Source organism: Engraulis encrasicolus, chromosome 18 (genome assembly GCF_034702125.1).
Source record: "Engraulis encrasicolus isolate BLACKSEA-1 chromosome 18, IST_EnEncr_1.0, whole genome shotgun sequence".
NCBI classification, from domain to species: Eukaryota; Metazoa; Chordata; class Actinopteri; order Clupeiformes; family Engraulidae; genus Engraulis; species Engraulis encrasicolus.
In genome coordinates this window covers 46,047,861-46,073,791 of record NC_085874.1, presented here as the reverse complement: position 1 = coordinate 46,073,791, position 25,931 = coordinate 46,047,861, and the positions used below count along the sequence as shown (strand labels likewise).

The 25,931-nt window shown below is 44.4% G+C and overlaps 2 long non-coding RNA genes across 3 annotated transcripts; one reads left to right on the top strand and one right to left on the bottom strand.

Annotated features, from left to right (window-relative positions):
• Positions 1 to 2,943: 2,943 nt before the first annotated feature.
• Positions 2,944 to 4,400, bottom strand: LOC134468665 (uncharacterized). Its single transcript, XR_010038876.1, has 4 exons — positions 4,079 to 4,400; positions 3,926 to 3,997; positions 3,639 to 3,841; positions 2,944 to 3,255 (listed from the first exon to the last, which is right to left on the bottom strand). It is a non-coding gene; the product is annotated as an uncharacterized LOC134468665 (long non-coding RNA).
• A 3,233-nt stretch (positions 4,401 to 7,633) lies between these two features.
• Positions 7,634 to 10,884, top strand: LOC134468664 (uncharacterized). 2 transcript variants are annotated; one of them, XR_010038875.1, is made up of 5 exons: positions 7,634 to 8,101; positions 8,695 to 8,747; positions 9,261 to 9,444; positions 10,332 to 10,427; positions 10,763 to 10,884. It is a non-coding gene; the product is annotated as an uncharacterized LOC134468664 (long non-coding RNA). The 2 variants fall into 2 exon arrangements; XR_010038874.1 differs by lacking the exon at positions 7,634 to 8,101 and having other exon boundaries at positions 8,116 to 8,747.
• Positions 10,885 to 25,931: the final 15,047 nt, after the last annotated feature.

Sequence of the window (25,931 nt, the reverse complement as noted above, 5' to 3'; positions counted from 1 at the left end):
GTTGGACGTTGCTGGAAACTGTGCTCCCTCTGAAGTCAAGAAGCAAACACCCATGAACACCTGTGGAGAAAGAGCATCGCTTCACCTCACCAGGGGGCCTTGTGGGCGATGCCCATCTGGCAGGTTGACGCGTTGCAACGGTGACAAGTATTCGTGAGGTGACTGGTGGGGCAGGGCAGCATCAAAAACGTATAAGTCAAGGACTCCTTGGATTTGCGATGGTGGTAATAGCCACAACATTGACACGCCTGTTTATGCTGAACCTGAAATGGGGAGTGGAAAAAAGGGGTTTGCATAGAATGTTGCTTTGACCTTGTCCTCTGACTAACAGGCTCCCGTAGAAGAAGCGGCAGCAGCAGATGGACCTGGTCCTGGACCCTCAACTCCAGCAGCAGGCGTGCCTGGATCCACTGCACCGATCTAGTGATGACCATCTCTGAAAGCATGCTGAGACCAGCCTGAGGACAGGCTGCAGAAAAGTGGAGGGGGATGTAACGGAATGAACTATGTTGTGGGTGGGTGTGATGACTGGGCCAGGACAGAGGGGGAGCTGTGGCGCTGAGACAGGAAGTGCCCAACTTGACAAGATGGCTTCCCAATATAAACAGGAAGTTGGTAGTGCTGGGGCTCTGGTCTCCTTTGTGCAGGGGGTAAGGTTGGTGGCGTACGGGTTGGTCTTTGTGTGTGTGTAGGTATGAGTGACTGAATGAATGTGTATTTGTGGTAACTATGAACTTACCAATGTAACTTACCGGCTTCTAGTAGCCGGCTGTGAAACCGGGTGACTTCGGGATGGGTTGTGTGAGTAAAGTTTCAATGTGTGATTGGTGTATGAGTGGGTGTGTATGCTTTATTTAATTTGCTTTTGATTTCTGTCTCATGCAGGGTGGCCAACCTGTAGTGGGACACCGTGCGCCACCAACTACTTCAGCCAGCGGCCCAGCATAGGTTTGATTTTAGTGAAAGTGATTTTAACCTTTTTTTAGATATTGATTGTTTAACTTAATAAAGATAATGTTAATTGTAACTTAATTTATAATTGCTGAGGTTTTAAGCTTTGTGCATTGGGCCACTGGTTGTAGTGAGGGTTTGGTTGTTCACCACAGGCCGATTTGTAGTGTTTAGTTAGCCTGGTCCGGTTGCAGTGCCTTGTACCTTTTTCACAAACTATTTATTGAGTGCATTTGTAGTGGTTTACCGTATTGCTGTGTTTCTGTGTACAGTATTACCCTGCTGGTTAACAGCCATCCCTCCAACCCTCCTTTGTTTGCGATGTATTTTGCTTGTAATAAAACCCTCAATATTATTGTGAAACTGTCTCATGGCTCTTCAATGGTGTCAACAACTTTACTGGTGTTTGAACCTGGTGTTACACGCACATCGCAATTACGGTACCTGGTAATGAGCTAGTCAGATATACTGCACATATTATATAACATCATTTACTTTAGCGAGAAATTGTGCTACGTACCCAAGCACCATGTGGCACAAGACGCCCATAAGCAACGCAATCAGGTTCGCGGCCAGGAGATGCGCCTCAGTCACGGATTACCCCACACAAACTGGCATATTCAGTGGAGTGCAGATCTACATGCACATACTCCACACCAACACCTGGCGATTATGGCCACTAAGACTTAAAAGTGCCGCCCTGCTGTAGTCGCCAAAATGCCTTTTATAAGGAAATAAAATGCATATACTTAGTGTGCGTCAGACCACCTGACAACCCCGGCCTGGCTGTGCTTAAAGGCACATGCACCCATGCTACATATACCCCCGCTTTTTCTGTCGTCGACCCGACGACACAAACAATAAAATCAAAAGCTCTGACCATCGACCGAGTTCAGCACCATCTCCCTCACATGCACACTCGCACACACACGCGCACTCACCCACACACGCGCACACACAACACACACGCGCACCGAAGCGCGCAATAACACACAGGAGCACCAGCACAGACGCGCGCACTAAAAGGCACCTATCAAATTAAACAAAAACGGCACGCACACACACATGCATAAACACAAACAATTCAATATGACACAGGGTGGCGTTAATGAAGGTTGGCCGGGCATGGCCGAGCCCGACAGCCCCTCGCTCGAACCTCGCCTCCCCATTCCAGTAGACGAATGTCCTCCTGGGGACCGACGAGGTGAAGGTCTCCCATTCTCCCGCGACTGAGCTGCCGATGAAGGCTGCTTGCGAGCTGAGCTCCGTGACCAGTCACAATTGCGGGCGAGGTGGCCTGGCTGTTGGCAACGCCAGCACACGATGGAGCCCCCATGTGGCCCTGGTTGAGGCCTCTGCTCCACCCATTGCGAAAGAAGGTGAATTTTTTCTCCATTGCTTCTCGCCAACGCCTTCAGCTCCGCCCATTCCTTCTGTTCTTGATCCATGATGCACAGCAACTCAAACTAATGAAGGCTCGTCGGCTCACTGCGGCTGATCCAGACAGGTTGCTGTTTCGTTCAGGCAGAATATAGGCGATTTTACGCACACACACACACACACACATCCATTCAACCACACTCACGCCAGTTACCAAAACCCCCCACCGAGACAACAAATCAAGAGAATCAAACAACCAAAACCCCCGTCTCCGTGTCCTATTCCTGCCGACTACGCCAATTGTAGCAGAGTGGCAATTTTGGGGAAATTTACTAAAATAATAATTAGCAATTTTAAACAGCTTCCTGCCGACTACGCCAAAATTTAACTAAGTGGTAAGGACAGGAGAGTTTTAAACTGTAAATTTCACAGTTTTTCTTACTAAATAGACTACGCCACCCTGGGATTTGAATGGGAACTACAGCCCAGGGACTGTATGAAAACCTTAGATTTGACCTCCACACAAGTTCTGTTGCATTAACGAGGAAACGTGGATTCCGTAACAAAATAATCTCTTTATTAACAATGTCACAAATAAATATAAAAATCCGGACAGTTTAAAATATTTCCCACCACAATGCACACACACACTCACACTCACATACACACTCACACAAATCGGTACAAAAGGGAGGGTTCTCAAATACAGGGCAGGTGCACCCAAGAGGGGGGAATTATACTAAGCCCCCTGTATAGGTCTTGGATAAGTACACACAAACACTCGTGCCCATGCACACACTAAGTGAAGGTGAATTATTGCACTCACACACAGGTAACACTGCACTGCACTGCAATTCACTGCACACCACGTGACCGGACCCACCACCAGGGGGGAAGAGGACCTCCCTCTGGGATTACCTGCACCTGTTAACAGAAAAGAAAAGGGTAAATAAGGGGGTAATCAAGGGCCTGCCACTTGCCCAGCAAATAAAGACAAACAAAATGAAATAAACTGAATTGCAGGGCCCACCAGCAAAATCTAACTCGCCACAGAAAGAGGTTGCTACAGGCGAGAGCAGGACTGATGAGAATTAGTAACGACACTCAGGCCAGGGGCATTGGTTTAGGCTACAAGCCGTGCACATTCAGTAGTTATAGAAACAAAAACAAAATAATTCAGATTGAAGTTCTCAACTCAAGTCAAAAGAAAATAATCAAACAAAAGAAAGAAACATCCCTCAAAGAAAATGTACAAAATAAACAAATGAATCGTGCTCTCACCACGACATAACAGGACACTCACTCACACAGACTACATTCACGCACACACTGAACTCGGCCACATGCGCCACCTGCGCAAGGTAACTTATGCTGGGCTGCTGAATGCTTTCGGAGTAATAGCCCTCGGATGACCGGACACTGCGACGCGTCAGTCCGAAGCACGTATCGAGGGGGGACAAAACAGCAGCAATTCAGAGCGAACCGGGAGTCTGCAGCTACACCAAGGCGCCTACAAATACAGAGGGTAATGCAATGTAACTGGACTATAGTACCAATTTTACAACGTGATGAAAAGTTGAAGCGGTATACTCACGTTCCACAACAGCAGAGGAGGAGAGGAGGAAGACAATAAAGGCCGACGAGTCAGAGGAAACTCAAACCCACGCTACAACAAAATACATCGGTTAGACCCGAGTCAAACAAATCAAAATGTTAGCAAACTTGTGGCGTCATTTGGGTGGCCTACCTGAGCCAGAAGGAGAGAGCTCTCGGAGCTTTGGTAGATGAACAGGGTAGCCAACAAACAGCTGATGGCACCGGTAGATACACTTGTACGAGGCGGAGAGCGTGTCACGCCAAGTTGAATTTGGCAACAGATCGGAGTGCAAAGAGTAGACCAGAATGCACGTTTGGATGGACAAAGGAAAGCACGTTGACCGACAGCTATTCCTCCTAGCTTGCGAAAAGCCGGCGTCTCAGCTGGAGTGAAATCAGCTGTGAGATCAGCTGATAGGTCGGTGTGACGTGATGACGCACGCACCGCAAATGAAAAAGGAACGTCAAAGCCCACTTTGCTACACATATAATACATAGAACTATCTACAATCGAAAAGCAGAGCAATCCCATCCAGTGTGGACAACATTATATCAACGCGTTGTTCGCTCTAATAAAACGAGCATAAAGTCAAGAATGTGTGCGGTAGACTTCTTTCCTTTGAAGTATTGAACATTCCTGCATCTACCAGCACCTAGGAGCTGTGCATGGAACCCTGAACTGTTGCATGTATTGTTTATTTAACAGGGACAGTGCACAACATACAATTGAGCCAGATTATACCCCTATGACTAATTTTCATCTGTAGTCCCTGGACAGGAATTGGTGTTAAGATAAAAAATAGGTCCCCAAATTGTAGTCCCCCTGTAGATGATGCTCTTGTATTATTTGTGGGTTTGCTCAGACTCACAAATCATGTACGGGGAGGGGGAGCAAGATCATTTATAATTAAAAAAGAGAATAAACAGCAGTTTCAAAAAGTTATAAAATTGTCCAGACCAAATAAACTATACTTCTGTATGACAGTACAGTGATGGTATATGTTGGATTTTCTTATCCAGAATGTTTAGTGCTTGTTCATAGGATTTGTGTATCAGTGACAAGGCAGTTGTATTTGCTTGAGACCAGGTGGCCAAGCAATATGACATATGTGTTAAAATCATACAGTGGAAGTAAAATTTGGCTGCCTCTGTCGTCAACTGATTCCTTATTACCTTGACATTTAGGAGATTCATTTTAACTCAACAATTATAAATTAATATTAATCAGCATATCAAGAAGGATATATGTACCAATTTTCATGCTTTTACAACAACGTGTCAGGTAGTTTCATTAATTTGTGTTGGCCATATTGGATTTGGCGGCCATCTTGAAAATTCTTCATTTTTCGCGACGCTTCCAACGCTTATATTAATAAGCATAGGAAGAGGTATATGTGTACCAATTTCCATGCTTTTACTCAAAAGTGCATGATCAATTCACCAATCCGCTGGACTATTATCGTTCGTAACCAGTTAATATTCGCCTGCCGCCGGTGATCCAAGTACTGTCATTTTTGCAGCTAAAAATGCCTATTTTTGGAAATTCAAAATGGCGGACCATGGAGAAGATCCCCCTTTTCATGTATGAAAAGTGCAATTTTTCCAGTCATAATGAATACTTAAAATTTGATGGTGGTGGTCAGTATTCATGAAAAAGGTAACATTAGTGAATGGGCAGCATGAATTCTGGAAATAAATAACTAAAAATCTCACACAGTGTCCCTTTAATGTTCACCCGCCGCCGGTGGGAGAAAGCCCCGCCGGTGGGTGCAACTCAATGAGCTGTCTCCACCATGAGGCCCACACTACCAGGCCCGATGGCAGCACCTGGCGCCCTCGACGCCAGGCTGCCCGACCAGGGTAAGTCGCTTTGAATAAATGAAAGCGTTGTAAGTCGCTTTAAATAAATGAAAGCGTCAGCTAAGTGCAATGTAATGTAATGTAATAATAACAGACACCCAGGGCTGAGCTGACACCACCATGCCCCACCAAGGGGCACTTGCCTTGGGTCACTAGGCCGCAGTAGACACCTCCATACTACCAGGCACGAGCAGGAGCCCAAGGCTGAACTGACACCTACCACACTACCAGGCCCACACATAGGCTAATTGCCAGGTGTAGCTGGGGTTTGCAGCTGCAGGTACACGCTGCCACCCGCCGGCGGATAATTAATACGTCAAGTCAAGTCAGCTTTCATTGTCACTTTCATCATATGCACAAGACATACAAAGAAAAATGAAATTACCTTTGCTCTCTATACCATGCCAGGACAAGACATATACAAAACTGACATTTTTCAGACCGACAAAGTGTAAGACAGGACAGGTAACAGTGATAGACTGGTAACAATGGACAATCATAAATTATAAATACAGTACAAATGAACATTTAACATTCAACATTTAACATTCAACATGTAGACATACATAGAATGTAGACACTACAGTAATAGAAATAATAACAGTGAAAGTAACAGTCTAATAACAATGCAAGTGGTAGGTTCCAGGACTGAGGTAGTGCAGGTAAGGTGCAGTCTCTGGTACTGTGTGTTTGTGTGTGTGTGTGTGTGTGTGTGTGTGTGTGTGTGTGTGTGTGTGTGTGTGTGTGTGTGTGCGTGCGTGCGTGCGTGTGTGTGTGTTCTTGTGGGTAGTGCAGGTACAGTCCAATAGTGGAATACAAAAGTCAAACTGTGCTTTTCCAACATGGTCCATTGTAGTCCAGTGGTCTAGAATTTAGCAGCATAGTTGGAGGTGCAAGTCTCGCAGTGCAAGCAGTTCTTGGAAGTGGAGATCAGAGAGTGCAGATAAGGTGCAGTCACGTGGAGCAGTTCCATAGGTTGTGTGTGTGCGTGTGCGTGTGTGTGTGTGTTTTGTGGTGTGCTTTTAACAATCAAATGCCCGCGTGCAGGTACAATATTCAATCAGCCTGCAGTCCCAGGTCCTTGGCAGGTGCAGCTTGTGATTGAAGCTGGCGTTTAAAAGTGTACACGCCGTCGCCATGTTTTTCTGGTGTGGTTCAGCGGAACAAGTTGACTAATGTCGGCATAATGTCACAAAAAATTCAGAAAAGAACGCGCTCCACCGCTGAGGCGAGCGCCGAACCAACAAGCTCCATCGACGGAGACGAAACAGAGACTGAATGGGAGGTTGAAAGCGATTCAGACACTGAAGTGAATACAGATCTGGAGAACGCTTCGCTGGAGGCGAGACCTTCTGACTCGGAAATGTACTGTAAGTACCAATGTGTATTACAGTGGTGATAGCTGGGTCTGACCCACAACGAGACAGCCGGTGTTCTGTCGAGATGAGTTGCCTCGTCGAGATGAGCGACCGGTAGCCTTACTCGATAGTGGTGTTCTATCGATTTGCGCTGCCTCATCTAAATGAGCGACCTTGATTTTCCGTGGAAGACGTTTCAATCGGCCATGGTCCACGTAGGACTGTTTTAATAACCATTACTTTATTTAGGCCTATTTCACGGACAGGGGTGTGCAATCGTTCGTGCGGAGTTTAATAAGAACGTGCGGCTGCTGACCATTAAAAAAAGTGAGCCTCTCGTTTGAGCAAGTTAAACGTGCCATATGAAAGAGACTGCCGGTGGGTGCAACTCAATGAGCTGTCTCCACCATGAGGTCCACACCACAGACTTCTATTATAACTAGACTGCGGATGTTCGATGTGTTGTGAAGCAACGGCTGGGGGCGGGACATGGGACGATTTTGGGGCGGAAGAAGGAAGTAGAGCGCCTTTTCCCATTATTCTCAATGGTGGGCTTGAAGCCATATAGCTCCTTGCCAATTCTTGCCAAGTCGGCTCTGTTTCGTTCCTACGATAGTTTCCCCTCCCTTCCAAACAGCCCAGATATTTTTTTCGGGCTGACCCTGTATTTAAGAGAGCTATTAAAATAGTTTAAATGACCAATGAGCATGGCTATTTGGGTTGATTGGCAGTTGACATTCTTTAGAATTATTGTTTTGATTGACAGGCAGGCCGTCGTCAAGGCGAAGGACGACTCTCGCGCCGTCTCCAGGGGAAGCCCCCTCCCTGCTGCATTACTTTCAACAGCTTCATCACTGCCATGGGTTATTTAATTTTGGTACACTTTCCCCACAAATATGCGTTGTTGTACTTTTGGATGTACTTCTCCGTATTCTGTAAGGACCTCTGCAGTTTTGGTAAGTAAAATAAAAACATGTATATACGTGGCTGATTGACCAAAATGACTGAGCTTTGTTAAACAAACACGTACGACAATGCTAGCTTGTTATTAGCCCAAGGCAGCATGCTGATCTTTCAGTGTTTGATGATCTGTCGGCTTGTCAAGTAACTTAATTATAATTTGAATGCCATTGCTTTTGAAAGCAAAATGTGTCTGTTTGGCGTGCGTCAGGTGTAAGGATTCCCTCCTTCCGTACCGTAGCCAAGTCCTTACATCAAGATGAGTAAACATTTCACTACCATTCTGGCACTATGCTGGCCAGTGGCCACATCGGAAAAGCAACGTAGTCTAGCTGTGTTCCTCCGTCAACTGTTAAATATTGTTTGTTTCTGTGTTGCCAAATTGCCAAGTTGCTAGTTGGTGATGAAATGATGGTCATTGGTACGTTCGTTTTCAGTATGCAAATTGCGTCATTAATGTTGACTGTACTGAGTGACGAGTGCATAGTGTAATGCAAATTGTGTCATTAATGTTTAATTAGGCCTACTGACGAGTGCATTGTGTAGTAAACATTTCCCCATCCTCATGTGACATGGTTTCATTCTGTAGGCAAACAACAAACCACACTTCACCTGGAAAACAGAGCCAGGACTCACTGTCAGGTAAGTAAAGTTTCAAATCCCTGAAGTATGCTCCTGAGTTAAGACCAGAGACCTTCGACCTTCCAATGTAAAGCTAACACCATCATCTGCTTACTCTGCATGTATTTATATATTAGTAATAAAATAGTAATGAAATATAGTCCAGGAAGACAGATGCTGAGGCACTCAAGGTTGCAATTTTTTTACTTTTTTATTTGGCTACAATGCCTACGCGTTTCGGCCCTTATGGCCTTCTTCAGGGCGTATCAAGCTTGTATCCTTGATACGCCCTGAAGAAGGCCATAAGGGCCGAAACGCGTAGGCATTGTAGCCAAATAAAAAAGTTTTTTTTTTTTTAAATTGCAACCTTGAGTGCCTCAGCATCTGTCTTCCTGGACCAAGTTTGAGAGTCCCTACACTGACGAGCACCAAGGAAAAAAGGTGAAGACCTAGAAGCACTCCAATTACCTGCTTGTGAGTAATGAAATATATGTTGTTCTCATCACCCTTCGTTTGTCATCATTTTCTTTACAGATGTCTGAAAATGTACAGTAGGCTACACGCCAGCAGGTCTCACCATAGTCAACATCATCAAGGATTGTCACTCCGACCTGAGAAGAGGCCCCATAGAGACACGGACAAGGACCAGCCACTGTTGCCAGTGCACAACTGAGGACCCGACCAGCCTGCTGCCATCTATGATACTATATAGTACCCGGTATGTAACATTACACTACACTCAGCCAATGCTTTCATCCAAAGCTTATCACTTATTTTTACATGTGCCTCCCAATTTGAAGGGACAAAAAGTAATTGGACTGGATAAAAGTATACATCAAGCGTAGTAAACTCTCAGCATTTGTCAGTAGCCACTATCTTCAATAATTACAAGGGTACCAATTCTATTGACAGATATGCATGCCCACACCATGAAACTACCACCCCATGATTTTCACTGATTAGGCAGCATCATTGAGAGTAAATAGAATGGAGGCCAAAATTCTATTTCATTGTTGAAGCCAAGTTGGAGCCAAGGTTGGACCCAAAAAGACAAAAAAATGGCCAAATCCCATTCATTCCTATGAGAGACATAAAACCCTGTATCTCCCTTAAATGCCACTCCAGGGGGATCATTTTTCGCTCAACTAGTAGGTCCCCTTGCTCTCCAACTTACCAGGGTGGTGATTTTTTGTGGTGATGTTTTATTTTAGAGAGATATTAAAAGTTAAATTGACCAATGAGCATCAGAACATGGTTTGATTGACCGTTAGAAGTCTTGTTGTTGTCCAATCAGCACCTGCGTTTGGCGTTGCTAAGGTGGAATGTAAGTTGGAATGTTCCCAAATCTGGCTTCAAAGCGTTGAATGGCAAATAGCGTTGATTTGGCGTCCATTCTATTTACTGTCAATGGGCAGCATGCTTTGAAACATGAGCAGCCCATCTCCTTATCTATTGTGTTTTCTTCCCATGAACCTGCCACTAATACAAGTTCAGCTACTTAATGTTGAGGTAAATAATGTAAACGATGTAAGTATGTTAAGTTGTTGGTGTATCAAACAGTGACGTATTCTCATCACACTTCATATGCCATTATTTTATTTACAGCGGAGCGGTCTGAAGACGTGGAGTACACTGCAGCAGGTATCACATGACCAAGGACTTGGACAACGTCTCTGTTTACATCTATAGTGTATTACACAAGTGAGTGTACACCCCCATATTTCTGCAGATGTAATGGGACAATAAAGACATTTGAAAACTGAAAATGAAGTCTGCACTTCAAGCTGATCACATTAAATGAGTAAAACAGGAGCTTGGTGAGCAGACTTAATTTTCAGTTGTCATTTGACTTTGTTAGTCCTGCACCCAAAACTTTTTTGGGAAGGATGTTCATGGGTTTTTCCTTTTTAAACAAATGTAGACATTTTTACTACACTGAAATGTTAGTTACTCTATATATACCAGTGATATGCTTCAATTATGTTCATGTTACATTAATTATTTTTTAAAAAATAGATTTGTATTTATCGTTACAGCTGAAGATGTGCACAGTACGCTACTGCCTGCATCCTACCACCACAGAGGATCCGATATGCAGAACCAGCTTCAAAAACCATTGCAATTATGAAACACAGTTAATAAATGCTTATATACAGCAGCCCGCACATTTTGTTTAATTTGTAATATTGGTTAACACACTATTGTTACAACTGTTTAGATCGGTGTTTCCCAACCAGGGGTACATGTACCACTAGGGGTACGTGAACACAATGCAGGTGGTACATGCATTGGCAGGTATCAATAAAAAGAAATGTATGGAGCATAATCATATTGGGATAGAGCAGTGGTTCCTAACCTATGGGTCGCCAAAGATCCACAGTGGGTCGCGAAGCCCTCTTGATTTTAAGGGGTTTCGTTTTAATACCAAGTCAAGTAGGTTTTATTGTCAATTTCTTTACATGCACTGGTCATACAAAGAATTTGAAATTACATTTCTTGCTTTCCCATACAGACATAGACTAATTAAGGTAAGGACATAGACAGTATAGACATAGACAGTACTTATACATGGACTTAAGACAGTATGGACATAGACAGTGCTCATACAGACATTTAAAGTGCAAGACTGGACAACAGAAGACTTGTAGAGGACATACATTAAGAGGTATTTGTTGTGTTTTTGTGCTTTTCCTAAAAAAAAGTCCTTTATAGCGTTCTGACATGGTAATAGTAGCATTTTGAAGAAAATAAATATAAAAAGGTCTGTCAAGTACACCAGCAGCAGTGTGTGTGTGTGTGTGTGTGTGTGTGTGTGTGTGTGTGTGTGTGTGTGTGTGTGTGTGTGTGTATGTGTTTAGTGCAGGTAGAAGGTGCGGTGTGCGTCTTGTGTGTGTGTTCGTGTGTCTGTGTGTGTGTGTGTGTGTGTGTGTGTGTGTGTGTGTCTGTGTGTGTGTGTGTCAGTGTGTGTATGTTGGGTTTAGTGCAGTGTGCTTGTGTGTGTGTGTGTGTGTGTGTGTGTGTGTGTGTATGGGGTGTGTGTGTGTATGTGTGTGTGTGTGTGTGTGTGTGTGTGTGTGCATGTTTTGAGTTAGTGCAGGTTGAAAGTTCAGTCACAAGTATAGTAGTGCAGGTGGAATGTTCAGTCGCAGATATGGTGGTGGGGGATGGGGAGGGGGGGTTGTCAGTGGCCTTGCTGGCTAGAGGCTGACAGTGGGGGGGGGGGGTTGTCAGTGGCCTTGCTGGCTAGAGGCTGACAGTGGAGGGAGAGTGGGTTGAGTGTTCAGCATCTTGATCGCTTGGTGCATTGTGCTGCTCGCCAGCCGGGTGGTACGGGAACGGAGGCGCCTGTACCTCTTTCCAGAGGGCAGGAGGCTGAACAGTTTGTGTGCAGGGTGGCTTGTGTCTTTGATGATCATCAGTGCTTTCCGGGTGAGGCGTGTGGTGTAAATGTCCTGCAGGGAGGGGAGTGGTACTCCAATGATCTTCTTCGCTGTGTTCACAACACGCTGGAGTGTCTTCCTGTTTTTCTCCGTGCAGCTTCCTCCCCACACTGTGATGCAGTTGGACACGACGCTCTCTATGGTTCCTCTGTAGAATGTTGTCATGATGGAGGGTGTAGCACTTGCCTTCTTTAGTTTGCGCAGGAAGTAGAGACGCTGATGGGCCTTCTTCGCCAGTGATGTAGTGTTGGTGGTCCAAGAGAGGTCGTCGCTGATGTGCACTCCAAGGAACTTGGTGCTGCTCACTCTCTCCACAGCATCGCCGTCGATGGTCAGTGGTGGCAGTTGTTTTTGGACCCTTTGGAAGTTGACAACAATCTCCTTGGTCTTGTTGACATTCAGCAGGAGGTTGTTGTCTTTGCACCATCTGGCCAGCAGGTCTACTTCTTCTCTGTAGTGAGTCTCATCGCCCTTGGTGATGAGGCCCACCAGTGTTGTATCATCCGCAAACTTCACTAGATGGTTAGTGCTGTGGGTCGTTGTGCAGTCGTGTGTCAGCAGCGTGAACAGCAGGGGGCTGAGAACACAGCCTTGCGGAGCCCCCGTGCTCAGGGTCAGGGTGCTCGAGGTGTTGTTCCCTACCCGTACTGCTTGTGGTCTTTGCATCAGGAAGTCCAGCAGCCAGTTGCAGAGGGAGGTGCTGAAACCTAGTTTGTCCAGTTTTCTGATGAGTTGTTGTGGTATTATGGTATTGAATGCTGAACTGAAGTCAATGAACAGCATTCTCACATATGAGTCTTTATTGTCCAAGTGGGTGAGGGCTGGATGGAGGGCAGAGCAAATTGCATCCTCCGTGGATCGCTTGGCTCGGTATGCGAACTGGTAGGGGTCTAGGGTGGGGGGTAGGGTGGCTTTGATGTGTGACAGGACTAGCCGTTCGAAGCACTTCATGATTATGGGCGTCAGTGCTACAGGACGGTAGTCATTGAAGCATGATGGTGATGATTTCTTCGGCACAGGTATGATGGTAGCAGCTTTGAAAAGTGATGGGATGACTGCTTGCTCCAGAGAGATGTTAAAGATGTCTGTGAAGACATCCTTCAGCTCTTCTGCACAATCCTTCAACACTCGGCCTGGTATGTTGTCTGGGCCAGCTGCTTTGCGTGGGTTGATGGTGGCCAGTGTCCTCTTAACACTGGCAGAGGACAGGTAAAGGGGTTGATCATGGGGGGGGGGGGGAGTTTTCTGTGGGTGAGTGTCATTTTGTGCTTCAAAGCGGGCAAAGAAACTATTCAGATCGTTTAGCAGAGAGGTGTTGTTGTCACAGCTTCGTGGTGCAGGCTTATAGTCCGTGATGGCCTGTATGCCCTGCCACAGGCTCTGTGCATCTCTGCTGTCTTTGAAGTGTGTTGTTATTTTGTCTGAGTATTCCTTTTTTGCTTTCCTGATGCCCTGGGACAGGTTAGCCCTTGCTGTCTTTAGGCCAGCTACGTCTCCTGCTCTGAAGGCTTTGTCTCTGGCCCTCAGCAGTCGGTGAACGTCTCCTGTGAACCATGGCTTCTGGTTGGCCCTGGTAGTGATGTGTTTTATTTCTGTAACATCATCGATGCATTTTGTGATGTAGGAGGTCACGGTGTCTGTGTACTCCTCAATGTCAATGTGATTGCTGTGGGTGGCAGTTGTTTTGAAAATGTCCCAGTCTGTGGTTTCAAAGCAGTCCTGAAGTCGTGAGATGGCTCCCTCAGGCCATTTTCTCACCTCCTTCAGAACTGGTTTGGTGAGTTTTGCCTTTTGTCTGTAAGCTGGCAGTAGCAGAATTGTCGTGTGGTCTGATGATCCAATGTGGGGGATGGGCTTTGCCTTGTATGCTCTCTTCTGATTTGTGTAAACGAGGTCCAGGGTGTTTTGTCCTCTTGTTGGGAAGTTGACATGTTGATGAAATTTTGGAAGTACTGTTTTGAGATTTCCGTGGTTGAAATCTCCTAGTACCACTGTGAAGGCATCTGGGTGTGCATCTTGTTGTTCACTGATGCCCCGATGCAGCTCGTTCAGTGCCTCGCTTTTGACGCCATTTTTGTTGCTGGGTGGGAGGTAGACGGCGACTAATAGGATAGCGGAGATTTCTCTGGGTAGATAGAAGGGTCGGCACTTGATAATCATGAACTCCACTCGTGGAGAGCAGTGCCTCTGTACTACCGTAGCATTATTGCACCAAGCATCATGTGTGTAGACACATATTCCTCCTCCTCGTTTTTTCTCTGCAAGGGCTCTGTCCGCTCGGTGGCACGTTAGTTGTTCCAGATGTAAAGCCGAATCGGGTATGCCGTCGTTCAGCCATGATTCGGTAAACCATATAGCCCATGTTGAATATATGACAAAGTAAAGCTTTTAAACTGATATATGCATAGAGGCAACAAAATGTAAGCGACACATTAAACAGTCATTCTATATTTGACTGAAGACAAATTGAGGAATACAATTTTCTAATGAGTTTCCGCAGGACTCCCTCTCGCCTGGGACTCCCTCTCGCGTGGGCGCTGGCACGATTGGGTCACCAAAGCTTACAATGGTAAAAATATGGGTCCCTGAAGAAAAAGGTTGGGAACCACTGGGATAGAGGAAGATATACAGTAGACTAGAGCATGAGGGAGGGGGTACTCATGGTATGACAAAAATGCTTAGGGGGTACATGAGACAAAAAAGAAGTTGGGAGACACTGTGTGATTGAAGTAATGCATTTCTTACAAGCTTGGGGAAGAATGTCCACTCCATGATTTGCAAGTTTAAAAAGCAGAACATAAGGGTGAATATTTCATTTTAATCTTGATGTCAAGCATACAAACACCCAGATGTTTAGTCATAGCCTACTGTAGGCCAGCTATGTTTTACTAACTGAAAGGTGTTAACTTTGGTTTGTTTACCATACCGTCTACTTCTAAGAGTGATTTTGTATTCTGAATCTTTTCAAAAACTGGGGGGATCAGCAAAAAAATGGTCATGATGACTGCTCGACACGGCAATCTTCATCTTCAATCTTCCAATCGCAGTCCAGTTATACTATACAAGTCAGTGGTCCACACTATGGTGAAGAGCACTGGAGAGGTGAAACTGAACTTATGGCATCCTCATGGACCATCTCCATCCTTCACATATTCCGAAAGAGATGCTGTCATGTGGTATTACTATGGTATTACCATATTATTCGTAGGTGATCTGTATGATGCCATATTTTTGAGTCCCATTTTCTCTAAAATGAATAAAGGACCAAACACCAGCATTTCAGGTGTTGTTCACGACATTGCAGACTACGTTTAGACAAGGAACTGGCCATTTAAAAATATACCCTCGACGCCAAGCTGCCCGACCAGGGGAGCACCTGCATGGGCTGGCATGGGGCACACGAGACCCCCTCTCTCCACCTGAAGATCCACTTCCAGGCCCCAACAGAGGGTCAGCCGTGGCCTAGTGGTTAGAGAGTTGGTCTTTCAATCTAGGGGTTGGCGGTTCGAATTCCCCTGACCTCTCCCTACATCTCCATCCATGGCTGAAAGTGCCCTTGAGCAAGGCACCTAACCCCACATTGCTCCAGGGACTGTAACCAATACCCTGAAAAATAATAGTTGTAAGTCGCTTTGAATAAATGAAAGCGTCAGCTAAGTGCAATGTAATGTAATGTAATAATAACAGACACCCAGGGCTGAGCTGACACCACCATGCCCCACCAAGGGGCACTTGCCTTGGGTCACTAGGCCGCAGTAGACACCTCCATACTACCAGGCACGAGCAGGAGCCCAAGGCTGAACTGACACCTAGCACACTACCAGGCCCACACATAGGCTAATTGCCAAGTGTAGCTGGGGTTTGCAGCTGCAGGTACACGCTGCCACCCACCGGCGGATAACACGTCAAGTCAAGTCAAGTCAGCTTTCATTGACACTTTCATCATACAAAGAAAAATGAAATTACGTTTGCTCTCTATACCATGCCAGGACAAGACATGTACAAAACTGACATTTTTCAGACCGACATAAAGTGTAAGACAGGACAGGTAACAGTGATGGACTGGTAACAATGGACAATCATAAATTATAAATACAGTACAAATGAACATTTAACATTCAACATGTAGACATACACTACCATTCAAAAGTTTGGGGTCACCTTCATTTTACCAGTTATTGTTTTGCAATTCAAGTCGCAAACATCTTTTTTTTTTTTTATAATATGTTTATTAGGCAAACCATCAAAGTAATACAGCCAGATATATCACAATTACATAGGCCTACCATAGTTTTTTCATTTTTCAAACAACTTAACCCATACCCCCAACACACCCACCCGCCACCCCAACTCCACCCATGTAATGAAAGTAACTTAAAACATTATATGGGAAGGATAAGACGGCCTATACATTACAACTTAGAAAGATACACATACACGAATAGACATATATGAAAAGGAAAATAAAAATAAAAACAAAATTGATAAATAATAAAATAAAAGATAAAATAAAACAAAACATGCATATAAAAACAAATCTTAAAGGGGGGGGTGTCACTAATCTTCATTGTCGGATACTTGGTTAATATTTTGTGGATCATAGGAAAGGAGGGAGTCCCACGTTTTATGGAATGTTTTCAAGGATCCTCTAACTGTATGCTTAATTTTCTCTAAGTGTAGGAAAGACAAAAGCTCTCTAAACCAGGAACAGGAGCCAGGTGGTTTAGGGCTCTTCCAGTGAAGTAGTATTTGGCGTTTGGCTATCAGTGCAGCAAATGCGATAACATCCGCCTGGTAACTGTTAAATTTCCCTAAAACAGGGGACACACCAAAAATTGCAATTAAAGGGCAAGGGGAGATTTGAATATTCAGGACTTCAGAAAGAGTGGTGAAGAAAGATGACCAGAAAGCATATAATTTGGGACAGGTGAAGAAAGTATGTGTATGGTCTGCTGGAGAGTGAGAACACCTGATGCAGAGGTCATCCGCATCTGGGAACAGCTTTTTCAACCTGGCCCTAGTATAGTGAAGCCTGAAAACCACTTTGAATTGAATAAGACTCATTCGTGCACATATGCATGTGGTGTTAATCCTGGCCAAAACATCTGTCCACCAGAATTCATCTAATGGAAGACCAAGTTCCCTTTCCCAAGTATCCTTAAGTCCCAGAAGGGGAGACTGCTGGGATGAGAGGAGAAGATTATGTATTGATGAAATGCGACTATTAAAGACTGAGGAGAACATAATGTCTTCTATCAAAGTTCTCTCTGGCAATGTTGGGAAGGAAGAGAACTGAGCTTTAGTGAAATTTCTCAATTGAAAATATCTGAAAAGATCATGATTTGAAATACCACATTTTTTGACCAGGTCCGCAAAGCTTACAAAAGAGTTACCTGAATAAAGGTCATTGAAGGAGACCACTCCCACATTTCTCCATCGCATAAAGGTCTGATCTATACTGGAAGGTAAAAATAAGTGATTGTTGCAGATTGGAAGGAAAACAGATGGAGATTTGAGACCAAAGTGATGCCTAAACTGCTTCCATATCTTTAAGGAAGAAAGTACCACAGGATTATTAGTGTGTTGAGAAGGGCGTGTAGAGAGAGGAGCAAAGAGTAAGGCAGGAAGTGAGGATGTAGTGCAAGAGTTAGCTTCAATTACACACCAGTTAATGTCTGGGTGATGATACCATTTTTTAAGCATTTGAATGTTGGCTGCCCAGTAGTATAACAACATATTTGGTAGAGCAAAACCCCCTACCAGCTTGGGTCTCTCCAACATTCTTTTCTGAATCCTGGGAATCTTGCCAGTCCAAATAAAAGAGGATATAATGGTATCCAATGATTTAAAAAAAGATGTTGGTAGAAAAAGAGTGAGTGTCTGAAATAGAAATAAGATACGGGGTAATATGTTCATTTTGATTGTCTCAATCCGGCCAATAAGTGAGATAGGTAGGGCATGCCATCTCTGAAGGTCTGTTTTTATATTCTCAAAGAGTTTCATAAAATTGTTTTTATGAAGAGAGCTAAGTGAATGGGAGATATTAACGCCTAAATATTTAAAGCCACTGGGGGAAAACTGAAAAGGCAGTGTACCTGGAGGGATTAATTTAGCAGACTGGTTGACAGGGAAACAAAGACTCTTAGCAATATTCAATTTGTATCCTGAGAAAGTTCCAAACAATTTAAGTAAATCCACAATTTTATCAATACAATTTAGAGGGTCAAGAATATATAACAATAGATCATCAGCATAGAGTGAGACTCTATGTTCAAGGCCTCCTCTAATTATACCAGAGAAATGTGGGCAAGATTTCAAGGCTATAGAAAGGGGTTCCACGGCTACTGCAAATAATAATGGTGACAAGGGACACCCCTGGCGAGTTCCACGTGTTAGTGGGAAGGGAGGAGATATGTCAGAGTTAGTTTTAACACTAGCCATAGGAGCAGAGTATAAAAGCCGAATCCAAGATATAAATTTAGTTCCAAACCCAAACTTGTGCAATACAGAAAATAAGTACTTGAATTCGACTCGGTCAAAGGCTCGTTCTGCGTCCAATGACACAATCATCTCTGGAGTTGGAGAGGCGGAAGGAGATAGAACCACATTCAAGAGACGACGTACACTAGATGATAACTGACGGCCAAGGATAAAACCTGTTTGGTCTTCTGAAATTATATTGGGGAGACAAGTCTCAAGTCTGCGTGCAAGCACCTTTGCTAAAATTTTAACATCATTGTTAAGTAGACTGATGGGTCTATAACTGCCACATAAATTAGGGTCCTTGTCTTTCTTTAATATAAGGGAAATCAACGCCTGATTGAGAGTTGGAGGTAAAACACCCTGTTCCAAAGAGTCATTATAAACATCCAGTAGTAAGGGTGCTAGCTGAGTAGAGAACTTCTTGAAGAACTCTACTGGATAGCCATCAGGGCCAGGGGCTTTGTGACTACGCATTTGAGAAATGCAGGAGGTGATTTCTTTTAGCTCAAGGGGTTCCTCTAAACTTCCTGACAGGTCTTCACTTAAAGATGGGAATTCTAGGTTATCTAGAAAGGAGTCCATGGACAAACTATCAGAAGGAGGCTCTGATTTATATAGAGTAGAGTAAAAAGAGGAGAATGCTGAATTTATGGAGGCGGGGTCTGTAGTTAGGTTATGGGAAGCATCATAAATTTGTGAAATAAAGCGTGAAGCACATTGGTGTCTCAACTGTGAAGCTAAAAGGCGGCCAGCTCTATCCCCATGCTCATAATACGTTGCTCTTGTACGCTGCAATAGGTATTCTGCCTTCCCAGTGGATAATAAGTCAAATTCAGTTTGTAATTGTAAGCGTTTGGCAGTTAGATCAGGAGTAATTGTTATCGCCTGTTGTCTATCTATGTCAATAATGGCATCGGTTAATTCCTGTTGCTTCAATTTTCTACTTTTAGCCAGGTGTGTACTATAAGATATAATACAACCTCTGATATATGCTTTCAATGTTTCCCATAAGAGAGAAGGAGATACTTGTTCAGATCTATTCATTTCTAAGAAAACATTTATGTTTGTGGAGACATGGTTACAAAAGTCAGAATCAGCAAGCAAACTAGAATTAAGCCTCCATCCCCCTTGATGCCTTGGAGAACTTGATGGCAGGCACAGGCCTAAGATATGGGGGGCATGGTCAGAAATGACAATAGCAGAGTATTGTGCTTTGCTAAGAAAGGGTAGAAGAGTCTTATCAATAAAAAAATAATCAATACGTGAGAAGACCTTATGGACAGCAGAGTAGTATGAGAAATCCTTAGCACTAGGATGTAAAAAGCGCCAGGGGTCAACACAGCCAATTTGTTCCATGAAAGTTGTTAACGTCTTGGACATAGCTGATGGCATCCCTGTTTTAGATTGAGAACGGTCAATAGGGCTAGTGGTGCAGTTCAGGTCTCCACCTAAAATTAATTTGTGAGTATGCAAGTTTGGTAATTGAGAAAAAACATTGGACATGAAACTTGGGCTATCGCAATTTGGTGCATACAAGTTTGCAAAAACCACTGGAGTTTCAAAGAGTAAACCAGAAACTATAATATAGCGGCCATAGGGATCAGAGTGTATCTGATCAGGAGAAAACCTGATTCTTTTATGAATTAAAATAGCCACGCCTCTGGATTTACTGTTAAAATTGGAGTGGAAGATCTGACCAACCCATGGCTTGCGTAGTCTAACATGATCTTCTCTGCATAAGTGAGTCTCTTGTAAAAAAGCTATATCAGTTGAGAGGCTCTTTAAGTGTGAGAGGACTTTACATCTTTTAATTGGCCCACCTAACCCACGTACATTCCAGGTTACTATATTAACTGGGTGTCTATTTGATCCACCTTGCATTGTAGAGGGAGTTGTCATCTAAACCAGGACTTTGAAATCATGAAATACTGAGTGAATCATATGGGATCTACAACAGGGGGGGCACACCCCTACTAAATAGAGAGCAGTGACACAGATCAACAGGAAAAGAATAAAAACAAAACAGAAAAACAAACAATATTGGACTAGACAAAAAAGAGACAATTGGCCTAACACATCACCCACCCCACCCCCACCCCCCACCCCCACCCCCCAACCACAACCACAAACCCCCAAAATTTTAACAATGAGCATAACAGTCAAAAATGTCTGAAGCTCGTCCGCTTGAGCGGCGAGTAGCCAGAGATAGTGGACATACATCCGATTAATCATGTAGTGTTAATCCTGCTCCTGAATGAAATTGCTATTATACCTTGAGCAAACGATAAAATAAGACATAGAAATAAAAATAAACAAGGGTGTAGGGAAATAGCAGACATTGAAACACGATCTGCATGAAGACCACTAGATGGCGACGTTGCTCCTCAAAAAGCACACAAGGCACACATGAATTCCCCACACTCAAATGAAAACAATCTTATGCGCTTGTACTAGAAAACTAAACGTCAAATGACATGTGACTACTATTTTAGATAGAAAGGGCCCTGAACACCTTTATATTAATTCACTGAGGATAAAACTTTCAGATTAACATTACAAAGAACCAGCCAGCCAGGCTGGGAATCACCTGTAAGCACTAGGCAGCAACTTTAAATGGACGAGTCCGCGGGTAAGCCCTCCTCCTCAGCTGCCGTCGACTGTGCACCGCCAGTGGTCGAGACGTGCCGCTGATAGAATGTCTCTGCGTCTTCTGGGGTATTGAAGAAGTGTTCTTTGTTTCTGTAGGTGACGCGGAGACGGGCTGGATATATCATGCCAAACTTGACGTTTTTCTTGTAGAGGAGCCCTTTGACATTGTTAAATGCTGAGCGCTTCTTTGCCACTGCTGCACTGAAATCCTCGAAAATTCTGATTTGGTGACCCTCGTATGAGATATTTTTGTGAGATTTTGCCCACATAACCACAATGTCTTTTTCAACGAATCTGTGAAACCGTACAATCAGAGCGCGCGGTCTCTGTGCAGACTCTCGTGGGGCTGGGCGAGCGACTGCTCGTTTATTGGGCTGATTCTGTAGGGTCCTGTGAGCGCAATCCAGCTCAGGTGGCTCAGACAACGACCCATCGAGTAAAGTGTGGAACATTTTAGACATAAAGCCTCTGCAGTCGCCTCCCTCGATGCCTTCCGGTAGTCCCAGCACACGAAGGTTTTGACGCCTTGATCTTGACTCCAAATCTTCCACCTTTGCTTGGAGCGCTGCATTCTCCTCCAGCAATGAATCCAGTGTAGATTGATGCACGCACACCTCACTTTCGATCTGCGTGATGCGGTCACTGTGGTCGGTTAGACTAGTTTCCATTTCCCTGATTGTGCCAGCCTGGGTGACCAGTGTTGACTCTATCGATTCAACCGAAGAACGAATAGACTCCAACGAGGTGTTCAGGAGAGTAGTTAGTTCGTCGGTCATAGTTTTTCTGAGTTTTTCCAGTTCTGTGACAAGTGCCTCAGTCGTCAGTGGAGCATCCGCCATGTTGCTAGCACTTGCTTTATCCTGGCTTGGCGTCGATCTTCCACCAGTTTTCCCCATTTTGCGCATAACGTATAACTGTATATTACCGTTATATTTCCATATCTCACCAAATGTAAGACACGTGAAGAGTTAAGGTACTTTCGTTAAGTTATAAACTGAAAGGTATCGGAGCTCACGATTCTCGCGTCTTAACACCACATCACGCCAACCGGAAGTCTCGCAAACATCTTTTAAATAGCTTGAAATGGAATAATGGAAAGTACTGAACAGCCACAGGTGAAAAAAGGATTGATTACCCATAAAAGTGGTTAAACTGGACAGAAGAGTGAAATCTAACCAAGCTGTTTCACCCATTTATTACATAGAAATATGTGTTCTAGTCCATTTTTCTACGGACATTTCTTTGGTTTATCAGAGAATGCATGGAACTATTGGAATGCTCAGTGTCTGCCCTTTCCAATGGTAGGTGTATGACAATTGTTGAGTTGCCACCTCGTCCACAACTTCAAGTCAAAGTAGCTGCATGATTTTCTAGCCATCAGAATGAACCTACTTATGAATGCACAATCCATTGTCTCAGAATGGTTTAGTGTGCAAGCCAATGCCATACATCGTTGGAAAGTGTAGATTCTCCTCTTTCAAATGATGTGTATATCATCCGGCATTGTATGGATTGACAAGAGCACACATCAACTTTTGCATGCATGGGGCTCATAGAGGTCATGGGCAATTCTGGACCTCATCTCATCCTGGGAATGAATCTGTAGAACCGCAACTGGCTATTATTAATGCCAAAGGAGTCTACACTTTGATTAGTACACCAGACTAGACACTACCTTACCTTACACTTTGATTAGTCAAAAGTTAGTGATACATTTTGGGCTATTCTATGCATTGTCTATACAAGTAAATCCACTCAACAGTTACTTTTTCCAATATCAAATTGTTTATTTGTTGCATGCATTAATTTCAGAGAACAATAACTCTATACACTGATTTGATACCAGAACTGAAATTGAGAAGGAATAAGCTTAACTGTCAGAAAGAAGCATTGTGGGAAGAAAGTGTGGTGACCCCAAACTTTTGACCGGTAGTGTACATAGAATGTAGACACTACAATAATAGAAATAATAACAGTGAAAGTAACAGTCTAATAACAATGCAAGTGGTAGGTTCCAGGACTGAGGTAGTGCAGGTAAGGTGCAGTCTCTGGTACTGTGTGTGTGTGTGTGTGCGTGCGTGCGTGCGTGTGTGTGCGTGTGTGTGTGTGTTTTTAACAACCAAATGCCCGCGTGCAGGTACAATATTTAATCAGCCTGCAGTCCGAGGTCCTTGGCAGATGCAGCTTGTGATTGAAGCTGGCGTTTAAAAGTGTACACGCCGTCGCCATGTTTTTCTGGCGTGGTTCAGCGGAACAAGTTGACTAATGTCGGCATAATGTCACAAAAAACTCGGAAAAGAACACGCTTTTTTTGGGGGGGGGGGGGGGGGGTTGTTTTGTATTCAGGGGGTCTAAGAAATATAAAAAATACCAATTCCAAAAATGTATATGACATGTTTCTTTCAATTACATTCAATTGAGTTAGAATATGACCACATATCCACCATCTTGGATTCTGGGCGTTTCCACTTCAGAAAAAAAATGGAAACAGGTGGATTTGAAGACTATAGGGTTTGAGGTGATAAAAAAACAGAATTTGGAAAAATCTATATGAAATGTTCCTAAACCTCTTTTTTGGGACAATTGAACCTGCACTATAGGCTACAAAAAGCGTTGCTGGGTTGGAGAACCAAGTTAAGTCTGAGTCACTAGGCTACACAGGTGAATGATCTGCTGGATGATCCACGCTATTTCCCGTTTTTTTCCCCAGGGGATATATCGTAACTTTCAGTCGATGACAGTCGTTGGATAGGCTATAGGCTAACTAGACTATGGATGACTGGTGGTTACCTCAGGAGATACAGTTTGAGTCACTAAAGTTGACAGTCTCAGGGGATATAGGCCCTATCGTAACTTTCAGTCGATGACAGTCGGTGGTGACTACACAAGGAATCAACATCACCACCATCAAATTAATACCACAATTAACAGTTTTGTGATCGACGCTATTTCCCGTTTTTCTCCATAGCCTATCGTAACTTTCAGTCGATGACAGTCGGTGGATATAACTAGAGACTATCGATGACATAATAGTGGTAACCTCAGAGTTTGAGTGATCCACGCTATTTCCCGATTTTTCCCCATATCGTGACAGTCAGTGGATAACTGGACTATCGACGACATAATAGTGGTAACCTCAGAGTTTGAGTCACTAAAGTTGACAGTCTCAGGGGATACACCGTAACTGCGGTCGCACAATTCGATGGGAATCACCCGCGAAAACCGCTGCGAGGGTGTGTGCATGCGTGCGCATGCTCAGTAGCGAAAAGGATCACATGTCGAAGGGTCGCTCATATAGACCAGGGGCTTCTCGGACGGGGTAACATATTTTGTAAGGCTCGGTGCTTTGTTGCTATTACAGAGATGAATACACACCTCCCGCGAAGAGGATTGGTGGGAGAGGAGTAGGCAGGCCTCAAGGTAGTCAGTCGTGGCTCAATGGTTAGAGCACTGGGTTGGCAACCCAAGGGTTCCCGGTTCAATGCCCGACCGAACCACGGCTGAAGTGCCCTTGAGCAAGGCACCTAACCTCCACACTGCTCCACGGGCGTCACTCAGCAGGCAGCCCACTGCTACGGACTAGTGTGTGTACTTCAATGTGATTCACTAGTCCAAATGGGATAAATGCAGAGAAAGAATTTCCCCTAGGGGACCAAAATTGGCTCCAATCCAAAAATTGGCTTATTAAAAAAAAAATGTAGGCCTCCCGGCAGGGGTAGTGACGAAGGCAGAGGGGTAGGCCGGCCCCCTGGCCACGAGGAAGGGGGGTGGGGGGGAGACTTGCCCCAAATTGAAGATGGACGTGGATGACAGGACACCGAGGTTCAGGATATACTTCCACAACAACCAGTGTTTAGACTAACTTGTACGCCTGGTCCGCAAGTTATTACTGGGGGAAATTATAGCATCTTGGATGCCTAAGATGCCTATTCATCTCCACCAACAACAACACATTTGGGAGACAGAAGCATACGCTGGATTGGGAAGAACTGACCATGGCAGATATATTCAGCTATCTATCTCTGATCATTTACATGGGCCTTGTTCATGCACCAGCTCTTACAGACTACTGGAAGAGGTCAGCATTGTATGGCTTCCCGTGGGCGGGCTCAACCATGTCTGGCCGTAAATTCCACCAATATTCATCTGTCTTATCCTGAAGAGGACGAGCTCAATGCGGATCGGAGAGGCAGCCCTGAGTTCGACCGACTTCAGAAGATTAAGCCCCTCTACAACCAAATCCGGCAGAACTGCATGGCCAACTTCCAGCCAGGCCAGAACATCGCCATTGATGTACAGATGGTTGCCTCCCATGCCAGGATAGGAATCAGCCACAGGCACCACCACCACCAGCACCACCTGATGTGCTGCATATACCTCCTCACTTCGGGGAAGATGGAACAGAGGGACGGCGACAGTGTGTGAATTGTAAGCAATAGACACCACTATTATGCACCACATGCAACGTACACATCCATGGTACCCACAAGGAACTGTTGCAAGTACTGGCATATAAAAGGCCAGAGAAACAGGGAATGAGGTCAATAAATTGACCTCCATGAGGGGGGCAAGCCTTCAGGAACTCCCACCCTAGGTGGCTTCAAACCCGGGTAGTCTTAGGAAAACTTCGGTG